At 47.1% G+C, this 22,097-nt stretch overlaps 1 protein-coding gene across 12 annotated transcripts in view; it reads left to right on the top strand.

The window, feature by feature from the left end:
* map2 (microtubule-associated protein 2) overlaps positions 1 to 22,097 on the top strand; it is a 103,293-nt gene that overhangs the window by 22,821 nt on the left and 58,375 nt on the right. For 11 of the 12 annotated variants that reach the window (XM_066688655.1, XM_066688659.1, XM_066688658.1 and 8 more), the window contains exons 1-3: positions 6,583 to 6,674; positions 6,817 to 6,886; positions 18,439 to 18,560. The gene's annotated coding sequence lies outside the window, so the exon portion shown is untranslated. Of the gene's footprint in view, positions 1 to 6,582; positions 6,675 to 6,816; positions 6,887 to 18,438; positions 18,561 to 22,097 lie in introns of those variants that run through there. The other variant, XM_066688650.1, reaches the window with a different exon arrangement.

Raw genomic sequence — 22,097 nt, 5'->3', positions numbered from 1 at the left:
AAGTGAAGTGGCCCTGCAGCTGAGGTGGCCGGCTGTGTCTGAGGGCCAGTAAAACCATTTGTCAATGAAGCAAAACATTTTAAATACTTCCACATGAAGGAATCTGATGGGTTCCTACATTATTAAAAACCCATAATTAAATCCTCTCAGTGAATTTATTCTAAAATGTATATGGGCGTGTCTGTATAAAATTATATATAACGTATATAGATCTGATATAATATTTTGTTTGAGTGTATTTTAGTGTTGAACGCAGTGGAAATAGTGTTTCCAGATGATGTGTTCTGCAGCCTCAGTTGCAGATGCAGAGCTGTGGGGTCTGTGCTGTGGATGATGGTGCTGCTGTTGGCCATTGATTAACTGCAGGAGAAATGGCCCATGGTGACTCGACTGACATTCTCTTCAGAACATAAGACCATAAGACAGTGTCCAATGGAGAGGAGGCCATTCGCCCCATCGTGCTCATTTGGTGTCCATTAATAACTCAGTGATCAAGGATCCTATCCAGTCTGTTTCTGAATGTTCCCAAATTGTCTCTTCAGCCACATCGCTGGGGAGTTTGTTCAGATTGTGACGCCTCTCTGTGTGAAGAAGTGTCTCCTGTTTTCTGTCTTGAATGCCTTGAAGCCCAATTTCCATTTGTGTCCCCGGGTGCGTGTGTCCCTGCTGATCTGGAAAAGCTCCTCTGGTTTGATGTGGTCAATGCCTTTCATTATGTTGAAGACTTGAATCAAGTCCCCACGTAGTCTCCTCTGTTCCAGCTGTTCTTGTATATTAGTCATTATTATCATGTTGGCTGTCGGTCAGATGCTTCTTCCACTGTAACATGAGGTTGCCCTGCATTCTGGTTGTAATAGATCTGGATAATGAGATTTCTCTCTCTTATCAGTCCTGTTTCTCAGAGCCTGACGAAAATAACTGGATACATTGTGCGTGAGTTGTGATTTGGCAATGGCGATCAGAATTCTATATTAATATTTTGGCAATCAGGACATTCTTGCAAGCCTGTAGCTAATCTAATTACTGCTCTCTCTCTGAGTGTGTAAGCAGAGGATGCATGAAGTCAGAGCTAGATTAAATATGTACTGCGCAATACACAATTAATAAATGATGGCTATATTCCCGCTTAAGTGTAATCCATCTGATTGAAGCTGTATGAAAAGGGCTAATGAAATTGAAAAACTTTTATATGGATTATGAAATCTCTGTATGTCCTAATGAAATGATCAGGATGGTTCTGGGAGCGATAATGCCAAGAGCAGGAGTGGAGGGCGACCCTGGCACAGATGCTTGTGTGTCCTCTTAGTGTTGCCTGAGGTGTGACATCACAGGGCAGACGGAGGGAGGAGCGGAGGGGCAGCGAGACACTACTGCTGCGTCCAGAGCTGCGGTGTCCAGAACAGAGAGTCTCCTGCTGCAATCGAGTGTAATTCCCAGTCTGGATCATGTGTTCATGCTACAGGCCGTCACGTTTTACTGTGCAGCTAATCGGTAATGAAAGTGTCTGCAGCACATGCCACTAAATGGGGTGATTGAAGGTGTCAGGAATCAATAAATCGATTTTATTATAATAAATCGGTAAATGCTTGGCTTACACACCTGCGGTTCACACATCCTCTGTCAGCCGTGCGCATCGTTGCTATTCCCTCCACACGTCTGTCCCCCCTGCGGGCTCAGGGTTCAGAGCGCAGTGGACTCGGCGTTCGCTCATATTTTACCCTTAAGGCCGGATTAGTGCACTGGGCCACCAATGGAAACCCTATATCGACCCGGTACATAAGTGTATAGCTATTGAGCTGTTTTTTGTATTTTTTGTTCATTGTAGAGAGCAAACTCCTTTTAATGACCGTTAAAAAGCAGAAAGAAGACTCGACACCCCTACTAAGCAGGAATTTTAATCTCAAGTGTGAAGCAAACATCATTAGTCATTTGCACTCGCAATGAAGTTTATTTGTTTATGTATTTATTTTAAGTTCAATATAAACTTGAAAGAAGTGATTAACCCCACCTGCACGTGACAGATTTTCAGTGACTGCTCTGACACAGACTGTGAGGTCGAGTGCTGTAGGGGTAGGTAGGCATTGCGTGTATTTATTTATTTTGTGTGTAACAGCCAGGGCCAATGCAGGTGTGGGCTTTTGTTTCTGCGAAGAGAAGCAGGTGGCTGGCAATGTGCGCTCCAGAGGACGTGTGTGTGCCGTATGTCTCTGCTGCTGTGAGGAGGACGTGTGTGTGTGTGTGTGTGTGTGTGTGTGTGTGTGTGTGTGATGTGTCTCTGCAGCTGTGAGGAGGACGTGTGTGTGTGTTGTGAGTCTCCACAGTGCTGGTGTTGCTGTGAGGAGGACGTGTGTGTGTGTGGGTGTGTGTGTGTGTGTGTGTGATGTGTCTCTGCAGCTGTGAGGAGGACGTGTGTGTGTGTTGTGAGTCTCCGCAGTGCTGGTGCTGCTGTGAAGGCCGTGGGGAGTCGAGCCGGTTTTACTCGTTGAACGTTGATTCCAAATTGGGACGTAAATTAAAATGCTACAGTAAAAATATTTCAAGCTTCATGAATGATGTATTGCTGAACAAACTGTCCTGTATCATACCTCAGTCAGAAATCATGGCATCATTCTCCACTGGTCCTGTCATGATGATGATCTGCGACTACAAACTACAAACCTTTCACACGTGACAACCGGCAACGTGTGCTCATAAAATAAGACATAGGCTATTGACTAGTTGTATTCATTGGTTTTTGCCGCAGTCCTCTCGAAGGCTGCGGTCCAGTGAATCTGTGACCACATCCCTTTATAAAACCAGTGAATGCCGCCCGTCCTCCACCCTCTTGAGACCACTGTGCTCCGTAGCCCCTCAGACACTCTTGGTTTTGTGAAGCAGATAATCCTGCAGGAGGAACTCCTCCATCTTCTGTGCCCGAACCCGTGCTGACCCAGGGAGCCGTGAAATCCTGCATGAGGATGATTCTGTTATTTGGGGGTTCGTTGGTGACCGGAGGTTCACTTGCACCGTATTTCTCACACAGTGTGGCTGAGGACAGCTTTCAGCTCGAGAGGTCCGGTGTTGAGTCTGCAGTGGTGAAAAGAGCTCCAGTGTTGAGACTACGTGGGGACTTGATCCAAGTCTTCAAAATCATGAAGGGCATCGACCACATCAGACCAGAGGAGCTTTTCCAGATCAGCAGGGACATACGCACCCGGGGACACAAATGGAAATTGGGCTTCAAGGCATTCAAGACAGAAAACAGGAGACACACAGAGAGGCGTCACAATCTGAACAAACTCCCCAGCGATGTGGCTGAAGAGACAATTTGGGAACATTCAAAAACAGACTGGATAGGATCCTTGATCACTGAGTTATTAATGGACACCAAACGAGCAGGATGGGGCGACTGGACACTGTCTTATGTTCTTATGAGTCTGTGAAAAGGGCTCCAATGTTGAGTCTTTTCTCTGTCAACAGTACAATCTGAAGTCTCTTTTGAGTTTCTGTTTTTTGGCACAAAGTATGTGAATTTGGGAACTCGTCTCTGTCCTCAGCATAGGACGCTAGACCAATGGCCCTGTCCAGTGTACCATGTGCTGCGGGACTGTATTGTGGCCCTTCAGAGGCCCTGGGCCCGGTGTGACGGCGCAGCCTCCTCGCCCTACCCTGGCCGCTTGTTTACCGTGCCGCAGCGTTAGAGGATTACAGACGTGCAGCAGCTGTTTCTGTCGGTGCTGAGCTGAAATGCCTGTCAGAGATTAGTAACCCCTTCCTAACGCAGAGGCACGTTTCTCACTTGCAGCGGACGCGTTTCCGGGTCTCAGTAATGGCGTTCAGACCCTCCCCTGGGTCTCCATCTCCTCAACAAGGAGTCCGGCTCAAAGTCTCGCCTGAGAGAGGGGAGGAGGACATGAATGCTTCATTTCTAAATCTGTTTTGCCAGGTTGGATTTGACTAGAAAGCAGGAGAATGTCCTCACTACATTAATACATGAACTTTCCTCCTCACGATTCTCTCCATCATCCATTTTCTCTGCACACTAGTACATACCCCCCTGCAGCCCGTGGAGATGAATAGAGAGGACCAGGCTGAGTCACGGCTCGCCCCCCCCAGATACCTGCTCTGTGCGCTGTGAAGGAGTGCGGCGCGTGGGAGCTGGATGTGCAGTCGTCAGCGCAACCACACGGATCAACAACACAACCACCTTCGGCTCGCTCATTTGGGGGTTTAAAACATGCTCTGGTGAAACGTTTCCAATGACGCAGTGTGTCACGTGACCCTGTAGCCATGGAGATGCCCAGGCCTGTGGGCACAGTCCGGACCGGGTGGCACCACCGGGCGAACCCGTCCCTCAGGTTTTATAAAGGGATGTGGTCTTGACCAGTAGACAGTGTTTGACAGCAATTTTTCACCAGATTATATTATTTTTTATATAATATTACAAATTAATTGTGCAGATCTGTCGATGAGATGTGTGCCTTGTCTTGTCCTGTAAGGTGGTACTGGTCCCTAACAGCAGAGCAGCTTGGCTTCAGAGAGTAGAACAACAAAAGTGCAAATGAAAAACTGGACTGAGGAGCCCCCCCCCTCCACTCTCGTCTCGTGCAGCTGGACCCGGTCCTCCTCATTGTGTAACTCTTAATTTCCGAGCCCCCCAGGGTGACAATTAACCCCTGTGTGCAGTGCAAGGGGAGGCGCCCCACGTTGAGGAAGAAAAGATCTGCAGATGAGAGGAAGTTGCTGCGTCTATTCTGTGTTTTTGTGAAAGGTCCACACACGGCAGAAAGAGACAAAATTGGTAAGAATTCGCACAAATACTCGCACCTGCATCTACAATGGGCTGAACGGGGCAAGGTGTACACGCTCACATAACTCACACACACACGTGCCGATTGTGTAGAGCATATAATACCCACACAAAGACACAGAAGCACACTCAATCAAACACACACTCACTGGGGCTTATGAGCATTGTGGCACTACAAAGACCCACACACACAAAGACACATGCTCACAGAGCCAACACAAAGAGATGCACACACACACTCTGTAGGGCCGTAATTGGTGGTGCAGAGATTGCCCGCCACGCTGGCCATTGTGCCCCCCGATGAAGAGGCAGGAGAGCTGCAGCCGAGGATTTCCTCTGGTTTGTCACTTTGTTCAGCTCACCAATCAGGGTTTGCACACTTGGCCTCACAATAGCAATCAGCCTGTGTGGCAGACTGGCCAAGCCTGGCCACTCAAACTCTGGAAATTTTTGCAAGTTCTTTTCTGCTGTTGTTTCCTTCTGAGTCTGGTGTGGGAATATTTCTAAAGGTGCACATGGTTTCTTCGGACCTCCACTAAGAGCTGCGTCTTCACGATCAATGGCAGATATTCCTCAATGTATAACAAAGGTTAATATCCATAATATTCACAGACACACTCTGCCTTTGTGCCGCTGTCTCCTGCGCCTGGAAATTAGCACTGAAACACTACAATTATTCTTCTGCGGAGAGCAGTTCAAATCCCCTGATTACATGCAAAGAAGAAAAGGACTTTGACTTTAATTCCCCCTTTGCAAACTATTACCAGTTCACTCAGTCTGTAATATTAAAGAGACAACGGCACATGGATCTTTGCTTTATTATCCCCGCCTTTCACCAGCGTGAAAGGCGTGATGACAATTAGCCCTGTGTCTTATGATATTGAACCTGAAATGAGGTATTGCATCGCTGGCCCTGACCACAGAATTAAAGTCACTCTGCAGTAACCTGCCCATCCCCCGGAGCAGACAGACACCATGGATGGTTGAGAGCAGGATGATACGGCCTGTTCTGCAGCGGCACGGCCTTCCAGAGCACAAATGAGCGGCAATGTAAAGTGGGCCAAGAGCTGTATGTGTGTGCAGACGACTGCCAGGGCAGCGCGGCCGTTTTCCTCGGGGTGTTAGCAATTGCAGCAGACCAGTCTTCTCAGGTAGTGGGAATGGCGCTGCGTTCCCATCTCTCACACGGGCTCACACGTGAACGGAGCAGGGGGTGTTTCTGAGGGTGACGGCGTGGCGGTGTTACTGTTGCTGTTGGGTGTGCCGTTGTTTCCGAGGACCGGACGGCCGTGTCGTGTGAAGCAGGGTCTCTGCCTGCCTCGACTCGGGCCGCCACCGGACCTGCACGCTCGGCGCGCGGGGTTCAGGGAGCTGCAGGGAGGGGGACGAGTGCCATAGAACGACTGAATGATCGCAGGCTGGCTTTGTGCCTCGCTAGTGAACAGCAGCTGAAAGAGCTGAGTGGAGAGAGAGAGAGAGAGAGGGATGGAGAGGGAGAGATGTAGACTCCCAGACTGTGCTTTAGCGATGGCACAACACTGGGCTGTGACTTCATTTTCTAGAAATTTCCTACACTGGTGAGCGAGGGTCCCTCTTCGTTCTCCCCCTTCGCTCTCTTTCTCTCTCTCATTGAATCCCGTCCAAGAGGCTGTTTTTTCATTTGCTAACCTCATTATAATACCACCTCAGCACAGCCAGTACCCCTCCCTCCCACACACACACACTCCCCCGCTCCCTCGCTCCCTCCCTCCCTCCATCTCCCTCCTCCCCTCCCTGCACCAGACACTGGCTGGCTTGCAGCTCACAGACAGCATGTGCAGGCGAGAGAAAAAAATCTGCTCTGTTGTTCTGTAGCGCGGCGGCGGCGGTGGCTGTGAATGTGCTGGTAGGTGAGGCTGGGCGGCGCGCTCCGTGTTCGGACGGGGAGGCTGCGGCTGTGTGTGAGCCGCGGTGAGAGGGTTCACTCGTCAAAAGGTTTTTCCTTCGCATCCTCATCACCTGCCTTGCCTTTCTGTCGTCCTCTGCAGGTCTCCTGGCGTTCGCTCTCTCCCTCTCCGCTCCGATCTGAAGCTCTTCTCCGATTCTGTTCAAGATCAGGTACGCTGCTCCTTACTGTCCTGCGTCTTCCATCCGTCCTCTTTTCCCTTTTCTTTTTCTTTCCTCCTTCCTCCCTTTGTCTCTGTGTTGCAGACATGCTGCGTCATTGTACGCCGGTGCCGCTGTTGCATTGTAGCCCCAGCTGTCTTTGTTAGGTGTGATGGTGCCGTGGTGAGGAGAAGCTCGTTGATCTCTCTCGGATGCCTTAGCGCTTCACAATCTGCCAGTTCTGCTTGGCAGGTCAATTCATAACTTCACCGCAGTGCCTCTGCTATTCTCGGAAATTTTCCTTCCCGTGTGCCGTGTGTTTGTGTGCGTCTCTGTGGGGATGTGTGTGCCGGTGAGAGTGGACAGCAGGAGGGAGGGGGATGCTTTGTAATAGAATAGTGGTCTCGAGACAATCTGAGTTGTATTATTTCTGGAAAAATTATATATATATTTTGTACAAATCCGATTTGCTCAATAGCTCGGTCCACCCGGAGAATTTGAATGAATTCGAAAGCCTTGCTGCGATACCGGCTGTGCCATTAGCCCGGCGCTGGGAGCCGGTGGACAGTGTGTGTCTAGACACCATTGATTATTCAACCGGTACAACGGCAAGGCAGCACACAATTGCTCTGGAAGCCCGAGTCATTGCCCTTGAGAGCTAAAAAGAAAGAGAAAGGAGGAAAAAAGGTGGAGTATCGTATTGACTTAAACCTTTCAGGAGATTCGAGCATCTCTGTGTGTGGGTGGAGGGTGGTCAGACCCCTGTCCCCGTTATTGACGCTGGAGAATGATATTCCCTCGGTGGTGACACGGCTCCTTGCCTAGTACTTAACTAAACTTCACGTTCTGCTGATTTAGGCTGATGCAAATCAAATGGCTGAGCAGGTAATATTGACCGGCGGCAGGCAGCGTCTCTCCGCTGGAGTCTGCTGTGTTTACAGTTGCTGTATTCATCCTTAACGAAAAACAACACAAATATTTGGCTTTTCACTGCATGTTGGGTTGCACAGATTCTGCCATTTCAATGTACATGTGATGAACTGTGTGTGCCTGGGATTGTGTGACTGTTGTGCTCAGTACTTTGATCAGCTAGCCCCTCTTGGCGTGCCTTCACACCACAAACAGAGAGAGGAGAATCGATATGGATCGGTGTCCAGGGACGAGCTGGGGAGACGTGTGCCCAGATGCTCAAACTCAATGAGTTTCTATGGAATTGCTAGTGCCTGTCTTTGACAAGGAAGGCTTTCATCATCAGTGATGAACTGATACCATAACTGAATAACTTTCCTCTTTATTGACATGATGGTAATCATACATTCTCTAGCTGATGCCTTCTGGAGCCGTTTGGCACAGAATCACTGCACATACCCTGGCCAGTGAATTGCACTGCACAACATTTTAATTACACACACACACACACACACACACACACACACACACACACACACACACACACAAATGATCAGATAAAATAGTAATACACCCTTGGATAAATATATTCCTCCACATAGTATATTATGTGTCATAATGAATGCAGAATGCAATAAAAAAACATTTTTTATTTTAAAAACCAGGATTAGTCACCCAATGAGTCGGATAATTGTGCGTTGATGCCGGACTGTGAGACATGGATGGAGGTTTTGGTTCTGCAGTGCAAGATGCGATGAGATGCAGCAGTAATGACTGATCTGAACCAACCCTCTGTCCTGCCTCTGCCCTCGGATTCGTGTAACAGGCTTTGGTTTAAGTGTTTCCACTGCTGCATGTGTTGATCTGATATGCATTTTTCATGCTTTGAATTCACAGCCGGGATCAATGCAGCATGAATATTTCCCACAGCAATATGTGTTCCTCTGAACAGCAGTCTGACACAGAGCTCCTGTGCATCAGAGGAGGAAATGAGCACTTTCCCCCAGTCTCTCTCGGAGTGTCTCTCGGCTCTGAACAGTCCTCTGACCATAAGCCTGGCAGGATGCCCGAGTCTGTGCCAGCTAGATAGGGCACCAGTTGGCAGTACATTGCACTTAATAAATAGACACAATACACAGAGATTTATCGATATGACAAACCACTGCAGAGCAGATTATGTTGACGCACTGCTTTACTCACTACCTTGAGATTGTTTGTGTCTCTGGCCCACACTATAATTCAGTTACACTCTGCTTACCTACAAGACAATGGTTTGTACAATAAATGAAAGTGGATCCTTTGTGCTTCTTGGCCTTCGAGCTGTTTGCTGTACTTGAGGAATTTACACTAAATATTTCCAGGCTGCAAAGCAATGGATTCACAGTTTTTTGTCATTTCGTCTGGTTTTGAGAGTTTCATTCTTCACGCAGCGCTTATGCAAATGAGCAGCAGCATCTCATTGGACGATTCCTTTGCTGGCGTCTCTCAATTAGAGCCTTTAATTGGATCTGAGCTGGTATTCCTGGGATCGCTATGCAATTAAGAAGTGCATTTGAGGAAAACGACAGCCCCCGGCCTCGAGCAGTGGGCTGAGGAGACAGACCCCCTTCACACAAAGCGAATTACGTATGTTTACCACAATCTCAGTCACGCTACATGAGAAAAACAGTTGGAGTTGCACATGCAGCCCCGTGTGACAGTAGTTTATTAATTACCAGAGATGTACACGGTTTGACAGGGAACTACGGCTTTTGCTGAGCAGACGTTATGATGCTGGAGTTGTGCTTTAAGTGGCTTAAACAGAAACTCTGACCTGCTCACCAAATCCTTTTTCCTTTAGTATTTCTGAATGTCTCTGCTATTGAAACCCTGCCGGTCTCTCAGTTTGTGAGCTGGAGTTGTGTCACGCAGTGTGCTGTACACAGTGTGCACGAATACAAGGTAAGCCATGTCGGGAGCCGAGAGAACAATGCACAATCCCAAGCCAGGCTGCTCTTTAGGAGTGCATTGTGTCACTGTAAGTTTTCTAAATTGTGAGACTGATGGAAGGCTGACTGTTCACATGCAGTCCCGTCCTGTCAGTGTTTCTGAATGTGTGTGGGGTTTCGTTATGAAAGTCAAGCGGCCATGTTGCCTATCAAATCGAGATGTAAGATGCAATGCCTTTCTGAAGAGCTTGTTTGAGGTTGTCAGAGGCAAGCTTTTCATTTTGGAGATTGAACAGCATAATTCCCCTGATGGGGGCTGACAGCGCTGTAAGCTGCCAGGCTTAGTGTGCTGTAAGAGCCCGGGCCTTCAGACAATAGCACGGCTGACAGGGAGACGGGGAGGAATTAGCCGCGTCCACACAATCCCTGCGCCGCCATCCTTGTGTGCAGCGGCATCTTTTAATTGGGAGCTGTCCAGAACGAGCTCTTTAACGAGCAGCGCCGCGAACCTCATCCTGCGTCCCGGCTCTGTGCGGGGTCTGTCTGCTAGAGCGATGGTTACTTCTTAAAAGACCATAATATATAATATTTTCAATAACTGCAGCTTCTCTGTGGCTTAGTTATCCTAAAAAACAACACATTTTTCATTTTCTGAAACTAGTGCGTGGAAAATAAAATCTAAATGTTTTGAGATGATGTGCTGAGATGTCAGGCACTGCGAGTCGTGTAATGTCTGCGTTTCCAACAATTCATTTTGGTTAAAATCCAGTTAGTCTCTTTGCCTCTTCTGAGACCTCACTCCGCTTGCCCCTGAGCCACATCTGCTGAAATTAAAAATATTTACCCCTCCAGTCTGTTGTTATCATGTACGGCCTCAGCCTGGCCTTCGGCTGGCCTTCTCCAGGGCAGCGCTGTCCTTCAGTGGGGCTTCAGCAGGACAAGCGCTCCCTCGGCCCGGCCTGTGTGGGTCTGGGTGTCTTGTGGCCATAGACGGCAGAGAGACTCATGGGAAAATTACAATGTTATTTACGGTTAATTTTGAGTTTAAGTACGAAATCCACAACAAAACAAAACTAGGCACAAGTCTCATTCGATGAAAACACCCACATTTCCCCCGAAAACCTTTGCAATTGAGAGAGAAAATGAATAAAAAAACTTTATAACAATTTGTGGTGAGAAACATGTTCTTGGTGCTGCCTGCTGCTTTTTGCCATTGCTATTGGTCCATAATGGGTGCATTGCTCTGTATTACAGTATCAAGAGACACAGTTATTATAAATGTCTGATTCGTCATCCATCTCACATGAATTAACAGCACTAAACTGCTTTAAAGACCGGTAGGCGAGGATGAAATCAAGGTGGATTTTCTCCCCTGTATTGTAAAATTAAACCGTGTGACTCTCAATTGTGATGAAGGGTCACTCATAGACCTGTTTGAAATATACAATATTGTTCTTTCTCCTGTCGTTGAGGAGTATTGATTTATTCTGCTCCTCCCTGCATGATTAAGTGCCTGTGTGTTTCAATACCACGATGTGCTTGAAGCTCAAAGCACAGAGATGCTCTCGCACACAGCGCAGTGCCTCACTAGCAGCAGGGCTCCCGGGCCAGGAGCGTGTTGCTATGGAAAAAGGCCCTCCCGTAGCACGTGTGTGTGTGTGTGTGTGTGTGCATGTGTGTGTGTGTGTGTGTGTGTGTGCGTGTGCGTGTGCGTGTGTGTGTGTGCGTGAATACCTGTCTGTCAGTCATCGATCTCTCGGGTGTTTCTGGTCACAGCAGGTTGTTGGCCGATGCATGTCTGAGGTTGGTAACGCAGCGGTGAGCTGGAACAGAGGAGACTACGTGGGGACTTGATCCAAGTCTTCAAAATCATCAAACCAGAGGAGCTTTTCCAGATCAGCAGGGACACACGCACCCGGGACACAAATGGAAATTGGGCTTCAAGGCATTCAAGACAGAAAACAGGAGACACTTCTTCACACAGAGAGGCGTCACAATCTGAACAAACTCCCCAGCGATGTGGCTGAAGAGACAATTTGGGAACATTCAAAAACAGACTGGATAGGATCCTTGATCACTTAGTTATTAATGGACACCAAACGAGCACAATGGGGCGAATGGGCTCCTCTTGATTGGACTCTGTCTCATGTTCTTATGTTCTAACACACTGATGCGTGCAGCTGGGGATGGTATCTGCAGTGGTTCTCTCTGTTCTTCAGTTCAAAAGCTTTTGAGATGATTTAGAGCGGTACATTGTGTGTAGCTTGAGGTTACAATGCTAATATGGCCTGGATAAGGGGGGAACTTTTAGTTAGAGATTCCTACAGTGTATCCCAGATGTATGTAAAGCAGTTTGGGTAAACCTCGATGGTAGTGAATTAAGACAATGTTGGCCTGTAATGGATTGTGAAGATGCACTAATTTTCATTCCACCTTCATTCCCATTCTCAGGTCCGCATCTTTAATAAGGGCTATGAATGTGAGATTGCAGACTGTCTGTACAGCGCACAGTCCCCGGTGGAGAGTGTGTGATCAGCAGGACCGCACCGTGCGATGGGGTTTACACTGAGCGTCAGAGCCGATTGGTGCTGAAGAGCAGAGGTGTGATGTGATCAGTAATTGAACTGCCTGTCAGTCTGATAACCTTTCAATCCATCACAGAGCTAAAGACCTGCCTCATCAGTAATGCTTGCAGAACATTGTATAAGAGCCAAAGCCAGCTCTGCAGGCCGTATTACAACATATATACACGTGCGTCTGTGTGTGTCCCGGGTATTGGGTCGTGAGCAGCAGACTGGGCACTGTGCTGAGGATGAACTCGTGGTCAACATTAAGAGAGGCAGTTCCCATAGTCGGTATCCAGAGTTAACGGTGTCGGTTTCCAGAAGAGGGTCTTGGCCAGTTTAGTCATCATTGGTTTCTAAAGCAAAGGTCCTCTTTAAACCCTCGTGTCGCCCACTGACCTCCCTGTTGGCATCATGCAGAGATCGCTTCCCGCTGCCTCCCTTCCTGGCACAGAGGTTCCCGCTGTGTGTGCCGAGTGCGTCGTGGCTGATTGCAGACCAGTGAGCGTGTGAGGTGATGGACGGCCTGATGTGTAGATGCTGTTGTGGACTACGCGCCATGGTGTGTCACAATCTATATCCGTGACTAGGAGTACAGATGCTTATCTCCACTTGTAGCACCTAGTGATCTGTGATAGTGAATAAAATCCGGTGCTGTAGAAGTGGAGGAGTCGGCTGTGGGAGGCCGTGTGTGGGAGACAGTCCTGCGTTGCTCCTCGTTCCTCATGTTGAACAGCATCTAGTGAGACGATACTTGGTTACCGCTCATCCCGAGAGTTACCGCATCATTGCAGAGTTCAAAGCCATCTGAGCATCAATCCAGTAATGCTTATTTAATACTCATGTGTTCTGGCCCAGAAAAAGAATGAAGCAGATCAGCTTTTATTTGGAAAAAAAAATGGGAACAACTTGGTATTGACTCCCACTTTGTTTTTGATGCATTATACATAAGAGCCAACAGCTGGGAAATGCAGGTGAATTATTGATGAGCAGCAGCGCTGGTTGGACCTTCAGCTCGGTGATGTCCCAGAGAGCTGAGCACAAGAGGATGAGTGATTCAGGTCAGCGCCTCACCGGCCTTCATCTCCAGAGCTGTTTAAAAATGCAAAGCCTCTCTAAAGTCCTACTGGCATTGTGAGGACAACCCACCCAGCAGCCCTGCAGCATCCGTCATGCCCTGCGGTGAACTTTAGGCTTTAAGAGCTTCCCCAAGGGATCCCACACTAGGCAGTTCCCTCAGGTGGGTGGGATGAGAATCGGAAGCCATTGAGGACCATCTGTCAGGCAAGTTAGCCAGAGGCAGTGTAGTCAAAAATGCAGAATGACCCCTTGACACAGGCAGGAGAGGATGGCCTCCGATCCTCCTTTGACTCTGTGGTACAGGCAGCGTATTTGTGCACACTGGGCCTGTGTCACAGAGCCATTTTTAGCAGCGCTGTGGCTTTGGCAGCGGCCGCCCATGTGCCGTATGTGGCTCGGCTGCCGCTGTCCTGTGCCATTAGGAGTTTTACGATATCAGCTGACCCCTCATCATCTAATTTAAAAGTAATTTTTAGTCGAGGAGTCTCTCCAAAATCGCATGAGGTTTCTTTCTTCTCTGGGAAAGCTGTTTCTATTTAGGATCTGAAGGCTGTCGAGACTTTCCCTGAGGCCTGTAAAGCTAACCAGCACGCCTCGTCTGAAGGAAGGGGGTTATTTAGATGCCAAACTCGAATCCGAATCTGAAATTTGCTTAATTATATCCTAAAAAGACAAAATGGAGACTGCGCCATAAAACGGTGGTTTGGATAAATTGGACAATTTGTGGATTAGTTCTCTGCCAGTGCTTTTTTGCATGGCCCCCTCCCCTTCCCCACCCCTCAGTGCCCCAGGCCCGCTCCTGCTGAGCTGCGGCGCTCTGCTTCCGGTGCCGTTTATTTAAAATTCTATCAGTGTTCCTCAAAAACCACAGTTTTGAATTTAAAATCAGAAATCTGTCCCCTTAATGCTGAAGATGTGTTCATCTGATTTGAACGATGGCTTTGGTGGCTTCTAATGCCGCCATTGACCATTCCACCTGTGTGACTCGGGCTCAGGTCGCCTCAGAGGTCGCAACACGCGGCATGTCGGAGTTTTGCATCTGCCACTGACCTCTGATGGCTCTGGTGCCGTCGGCGGATGCGACTCAGCTGTGCCAGCGTGTTGTAAGTGTGGTCACATGTCCGCGTGTGGAACGCTTTCATGTACTCTGGTGTACGGCAGTACGGCATCATATGGATATGGCCTGGGTTAGCCCAATATACTGTTGTGTGTCTGATAGTAAACCTGTACCAGGCTGTCATGTCAAACAGAGCTGCTGGGTTTATTAATTCCCCCTTATGTAATGGATTGTTAATTAAATTCATGCACAATACACAACCGATGCTTGGTGTGAATGTCAGCCTGCTTTGCCCCTTGCCTGGCAGTGTGCTGGTGTGACTCGCTTATTGTGCGCGATTTAACCGAGCGTCTATGTTTTCTGCCTGATACAGTGAGAGGAGCTCAGGCACCCGGTAATCAGTCTCAGAGTCTTTGATGCTGGTGTCTCTGCACCTCGCAGTACTTCCTCTCCATAGTAAGCCTGTGCTTTGTGTTTGAGCTTCCTGTCTTAATCTCTCCGTGTTGTGTGTTTGTTGTGCTGCAGCGGATTCTGGTCCATAAAAACGCCTGCCTTCTCTTCCACAGCACCCTCCTGGTGGGTTAGTGCTTTCTTCAAATCACATCTAACAAAATACCCACAGAAAAGCGTTTTCAGGCAGGTTTTTGCTCGGATACAAAAACAGATTATTCTTTGTATTTAATTTCATCTCGTGAAGTTCCCAGAATGCTTCACATTAAATATGCGATGGCACCAGGCCTGGAGTTTGCTCTTGCTGTCGGGTGATTCTACAAAAAGGTGAACGAGGTGATTACGTCTGAAAAGGCCTAATTGCTTTGGCCAGTGGTTTATTTTGGTTCTCCAATGAATCAAATTACAGAGTCCATCATCGTTATACAATCTTTCAAGGAGCTACCTATTTTCAGGTGAATTCATTCAAATAAAAAATATCTTGTGTATCAAAAATATGAATATATTTCTATTTCATGGGCTGTTGGTTAGAAGAAAAGCAATCAACCTTGGCTTTAAACAACATGAATATATTAGTGCTGTTTAATAACAAACACAGCATTTAACAGACACACAAAGTGCCTCGTGATGTTAAAACCTGTACTGCAGATTTTCTCTACACTAAATCCAGAAAGGCATGATTTTTGCATTTTCAAACTTCAAATAACTACAAACAAACACTTCATCTGCAACTGCAGTTATGAATTATATAATCGATTTATATCGGGTCTGTCCTGTGACGCCTTGTCTCTTCACTGTGAGTCTATGATCGATTCTTTATGAAACCTATTGGAGAGTTTTATTCTTCTGCAAGATCTGTGACTAAAGCGCATGAGAATCACTAATCTCTTGCGTTTTAATAATGTTGCTTCTCAGCAGTCGTAGCTACCTTGGCTTCACTGCGTTTCTCAGTGTGGGTGTATAATTCATATCTCCCAGTTATTAATACATCGCAAGTTTATCCGAAGCTTTCAGATATTTGATCATATTCAAAGGTAGTGAAGCCTATTCAATTTTAGCTGGAGTGCAAGAAGTCTTTGTATAAAGAGGAATTTTAAATCTGCGAATACCACCTAAGATGCTTACTTTGTGTATTAAAAATGCACCTTTCGTTCTGTTTTGGATGAGACAAATAACCGTAAATCACTATAGTACGCTTTGATGTCTTTCTTTGCGTGCTTTCAAATGAAGCAGATTATTTAGTGGACAATTATTCTTATCTTATTTATTGGGACTCAAGAAGTTTAAATAAAACCAATTTAATTTAATTACAGAAACTTGTACGGGTTAGCTTTTTCTAGACAACCACACAGCTTGTAAAGTGACAGCAGTTATTTTCTCAATGCGCTTTAGAATAGGAGGACCTGCAGAAATCCAGCTGCACAACAACAGTGATGGTTAAATCCATGTGTTGTCATTGCTTATCGCTGATGCTCCTCATAAACATGTAGGAGACCCCAAAACAGAAGTGCAGAACATTGAACTGTGCAAAGGTGTCAGGAATCACTGGAGATGTAAGAACGTTTAACAAGAACTTAAAGAAGCCACTAAAAATCAGAAAACACCTCCAACTAGGAAATAATTGGATCACTACCCTGACAAATGATGACACGACAATTGTCAAGAGCGAGACCTGTACAGCAGTGGCTACAGCAGTGAACAAAACGAAGATGGACTCAGTGAACACAAGTGAAATACCAGATGTGATTCCAGCAGTCCAGATGTGATTCAGAAAGATGTGAAATGGGAAAACACCTGGAGATGAATCACGATGGAGATCCTGAGAGTCTCACTTGAACTCGTGGTATCTTTGTGAATATTCAGGACAGTAGTGAAACAAAGCATATGGTAGTATAGTCACTAACTGCAGTCCTGTCTGTCCCGGGGAGAAGTTTATCTGACCTGAGCATCAGCTTCCAGCAGCTGCCAAGATGGCTGGGCACAGTGGCCATGCAGGAGCAACTTCAAGGCAGTTGCAGTAACTCGTGAATTGTTGTTTCGACCCCATTCTAATCTGGGATGGCATTTATTTGCAGCTCACTGTTTGCTCCATGACCTCCCCGTCTCCTCACCCAAGACTTGAGCAGATTAGAAAGGTATTTCATGAGAACAATCCCCTCGCAATATCTCAGCTACTCTTTTCTTAACTGTACCGACACCTTCTGTTTATGCCCACAAATCATACACATATGAAGTATGTACTATGGGTTTTTCAACCTAACACTATTGAAATGAATGTGCATCACTGTATTACTGTTGACTGCTTGTGTGTCTTTGGAGCAGTCAGAAGGTTTCCACAGTCTCTCTCAGAACAGTTTTCCTGGCATGGATGAGTAGATATATAACCCCCCTGTCAGCCCAGCATTGTCATCTGGCTGAACTTGTTCTGTGACTTTTGAATGATCGCTCTGCTGGCATGTTGCTATCTGTGGTTAGACATTATCTGACACTTCATTTCTTTATTGTTGCCATAGTCAAGTGAGCTGCAGCTTTTCACTGGGATGACTGAGAAGCATGTTGTTCTTTAATGAAGACAAATCTGCTCAGAGGCATGGCCAGCTAAAAACAGCAGCCTTAGCATCAAGGTACAGGTTATATCAAATCCGGCCCACAACTGCAGATTGCTGACCTGATGCTTCGTGGCAGAGGTCAGGTTTCATGTCCCAGTGGAGAGCTGCTGTCAGAGGTCGTGCCTGGAGTTTGGTTCTTGGTGTTGGTTGAAGCGGCCCGTGGGTTTTGGTTTTATCTGGTTCTACGTTCCTGCTCTGAATAAGCGCATAGGAAGGACTTTCTGAGGAGAAAATAACTATCTTAAAACCCTGTGTGAAGCAGTGTGTCTGCAGGGTGATCGGTGTTGTGATGAGGCAGCGCCGGGTGTTTTTATGTAACACTCTTTGGAAATGGCTGCGGTATTACATAAAGGTTATAGCAGGGCTGTAGTGCCCCTTGATTACATGCATGCAAATCATGACATTCAAAGTATTGCCCGATATGACCGAGCGGTTTTGGGCACTGACTCTTTGATATCTCCAGACAAGATGCCACAGTTGCTGTGAAATACTGCTGAGGCTGTGGCATCCATTATGGATCACATTGCAGTTTGTTGTGCTTTTGGTTTTAATTCTGTATATAAGCTGGGTGTGGTGCGCTGCACTGCTGGTAAAACAATCGCCCCTCCACCCTCTTTACGCTGCGTGGTAATAATGCCATGGGGATGTGTCACACTTATTTTAAGACTTTTGTTTTATTTAATATTCTTAACATATAATTACGCAGTTATGTTCAGCACTTCACAAAGACCAGAAACACAGTTCTGGATGGAGTACGGAGTGAAGTCTTCGTGGGCACAAACGCGACTGTCGTGACTTAAAAGTGTGAGGAATTAATTGGCATTTTACATCAAGAACATTTTATTGCAAGTTAATTGCATTAAACATTTAATTGGCTTTGTATGTCTTTGCTGAGAGTCTGCCTTCCTGAAAACTGTCTTTCTTCTCTAGCTGCTCCAGTCTCTGATGTCTCTCTCTCCCTCTCTAGGTGTGTGATTGGAGATTCCTTCAGCTCCTTCCCACGTCTCGACTGGAAATCCCCGTTTCTGACCAAAGGTTTGCCTTCAAGGATCATTAGCACCCGCCTGGAGACTCGGCTCACCTTCTCAGGTAGGAGTCTCTGATGCAGTGGGGCTGCGGTGTGAAACAGACGACTGTCTGGGGAGCGTGAACTGCTCGTGTGTGATGTATGATTGGCGCTCGTTGTGTCTGAGCCACAGACCGAACGTGTGTTGTGTCGCTGAGCCCACCCTGTGGTCTGCAGTCTGGGCCCGAGGCCGCTGTGCCCCCCCACTGCATTGCCTGCAGGCTCCGGTGATGAGCTGCACTTTCTTCCTGGTTATGAGTCGTATTGAGGGCTTCTTGCTCCTCCCTATTCAAATGTGAACGAATTAAGTGAGCGAGCTACGCAGGTGTGACGCATTCGCTCGTCGTTTATGATCAGATCGTGCTTAATATGTCGGCCCACGAGCAATCAAGTAAATTAATCGGAGAGGGGAATATCCTGCGTTAATTAAATTATGTTATTAACTTAATCAACACATCTATGAATTATAAGATCGTAATCATTTGGTTGCAAGGCCACAGTACAGTACAGTATTATATAGTGCAGCCACGCGTCTCCAGTTCGGTGCTTTAATGCAGCAGCTTGGATCCGACAAAGAGAACTGGAAGACGGTGATGATTATCTCTCCAAAAGACCGACATGTTGAATGGTTTGGTTTTAATTTGTCAATGGCGTGTATTTATCTGGTGAAGCCAAGCCTCTCGGTGGTTGTTTCTCAGCTGTCGTAGGAGTGACAGTCAGGCTCAGTCTGTCGGCTCTGCTGCCCACGGCGGAGCTGTCTCTGTGAAGCCGCGGGTCTCGGGCCCCTGCCGCTGCCTGCACACGAACACGCAGCGAGTGGGAGGCCAGCACGGAGAGTGTGAAGATCAGACTTTTAAAGAAAAGCATATGTTAGTAATGCGAATCGACAGAAAGTCATGATGATGCTGCAGTCTGTAGAGGGAGGCTTTCGCTGACACGGAAATGCATCTCATTAACAGTCTGACCGTGTATCTGAAAACCCCAGTGTTAAAATGCATTTGAAACCATTTTATTGCTGTCATATTCGCTGTAATAACAATTGCCTTGCATATAATTCTGTGGATAATAAAGCAGTCGGTACTGACACTAGAGAACGACATTTTCAGCAGGAAATGTGTCGATTATTGGGCTGTTACAGTGAAATGTAAAGAAGGCTAACTCATCAGGGGACACAGATCTTTAATGTGTAGGTGGTCTACTCATAAAAACATGTTGCCCACTAGTAGAAGAAGGTCATGTTGTGCCACCATTATGTCTGCGGTACAGGACCGCGTACAGCAACTACAGTAGGACTGAAAGAATCCAATACAAAATGGTCGACAGGCAGGAGAAGGGAGTTAGAACGGCATCTCTGATCTGCTCAGAAAGCACCGGCAGTTATCACGGTCTGGAGAATAAAAGTTCACGTAACCCTGCTCGTTTCTGCAGGCCTGAGTGGGAGACGCCCACTACGAGGACGGAGGGCAGCCCAGTCTCTGTGCCCAGTACATCCTCATCTCTCTGCTCCAGCCTAGCTCTAAACTCTTCTGGTTTTGCAGTGTGTGTGTGTGTGTGTGTGTGTGTGAGAATCTTTTCTTTCTTAGCACGGCTCATTTCAAACGATTTTTGCGGACTTATTTATAGACTTCTTGACTGATCCTCACAGAATAGAGAGAGGAGATTAACACATCAGACCTCAGAATGAGCAGCGAGTCCCTGCTCTGTCTGGACGGATGGACAGTCAGACGCTCTCTATCCTCGTCAGTGTGACCAAGACCGAGACGGCTCTCCAGGACCAGACACACAGGTCCAGCAAGACGAGTCTCCAATCAGCGCCTTGGACTCTTGACCACTTATCAGCTGAACTGAACGTGCCTGTTGCTGTCAAGTCATCATGAGTGATTTGTGCACAGCTGTCTAGCAGAATAAAATACCTCCTCCTCTAAAATCCCCCCACAAAACTTTAAAGACGAGCAGACAGATTAATGAGGGAACATTAGTCGTTCCTTTCTCTCTCTTCTTTTTGTGTGTGGCGCTCTTCTGCCCTGCGCAGATTCAGAGCTGCCTGAAGGAGAGATTATGCCACCGAGCGAACACAAGGAGTTCACCGGGATCATTTCAGCATCTTGACTTTGAGTTCTGATTCCAGAATCCAGTGGTAGATGTCAGGCACTTCTTAAGGGACCGGAAAGGTATATTGAGATATCTGAAGCTTTTATTACACCAGTTTTAGGGTTCTTCTCCAGATCATGCTGTATATTGCACTTTTCTCCAGGCGTTGAGTACCAGTGACACTCTTGAGGTCTTCCATTGAGTTCAGCTAAAGCAGTTCACTTCCACTTGTCACAACTCAACCAACACATCACACCAGCTATTAATAACAATACCTTACACCGCACTAGCGAAGCTTTTAAATAGACTGGTATTGATTTCATGCCTTCAGGCGGTGCATATGGTATAACTGTAGTTATGTAACTGTACTTTCATCCGGAGTATCACTGAGCATTTGCCAGTGTTGTGGGAGACAGTTCAAGTGCTCTGTGATTCTCAACAGCGTCCTCTCATTGGCGCTCTCGCTACAGGCTCCTCTGTGTGTTTCCGCATGAGGAGAATCAAAGTTGGAAAGGCCTTGTGGTCGACCAGGAGTGGACCGGATTAGTAACTGGGATCACGCTGAGGTTGGATGGGCGTCCGTGTGTGTTTGTGATTGCTGTGAAGGTGGGGCATGGCTCAAGATGACTGCTCTCATCGTAGGCAACCACTCCGTTCCCAAAGATATGCCTATCGCTGCACTGGTAGGAGAACATGACTTCACCTTTGAAAAAGGAAAGCTCTTGATCAGACCTTGGACAGTAGGAGCTCTGAGCTCAGGAAGGCCACAGGTTTGCAAAGTGACTTCAGTCTCACCTTTCATAGGTATCGCCCTCCTCCACAGTTTTCATTCATTCATTTGCTGCTGTCAGGGCTTCCCCAGCGCAGAAACATGTCTGTTAGCACTTAACATGAATGAGAGAAGCAAGTCAATGGAGTGAATGAGTCTCATGTGCAAAACAAGAGCAGCGATCTCTTATCAGCCCGGGTAACAGGTTTCATCTGAATTATTGAACACAAGCAGTACATAGACAACGTGCCGCCTCTCGCCTGTCATGTTTAAGGAGAATGACCCTCTCCTCGGTTCCTTATCGTTTGGCTGCCTCTCCTGTTAGTGTGGAAAGCGGGTTGTGTTTGGATTTTGCACATACAGGTTACATGGAAACTGAGACTGTTCAGTGATTGATTATTATATCTTCAGGCTGTTTCGCTGTCCCATTATTAAGCTTCGTTATATTATGACACTGCACTGGTTCTGCTGCTGCTTTTGGTCCAGTGCAGCAGTCGCTGAATGTAGAGAACACAGTCCCTTTATTGGTATGTGGTTAATGCTGTTGGAAAACTCTGCAATGCAGCAGACCTGGCATGAGTCAGGGAGCTGCTGAGAGAAGGGCTCTGCGTGGGAGGATCAGGGTCATCGCAGGCTTCAGCAATCCCCCTCTGCCATGGCTTCAGGAGTTTAGACAGGGACTCTCGCTGGGACTGCGAGA

The sequence above is a fragment of the Amia ocellicauda genome, chromosome 16, assembly GCF_036373705.1.
Source record: "Amia ocellicauda isolate fAmiCal2 chromosome 16, fAmiCal2.hap1, whole genome shotgun sequence".
Taxonomy (NCBI): Eukaryota; Metazoa; Chordata; class Actinopteri; order Amiiformes; family Amiidae; genus Amia; species Amia ocellicauda.
The sequence above is the reverse complement of the archived record's forward strand: the minus strand, read 5'-3'. Positions and strand labels throughout refer to the sequence as shown.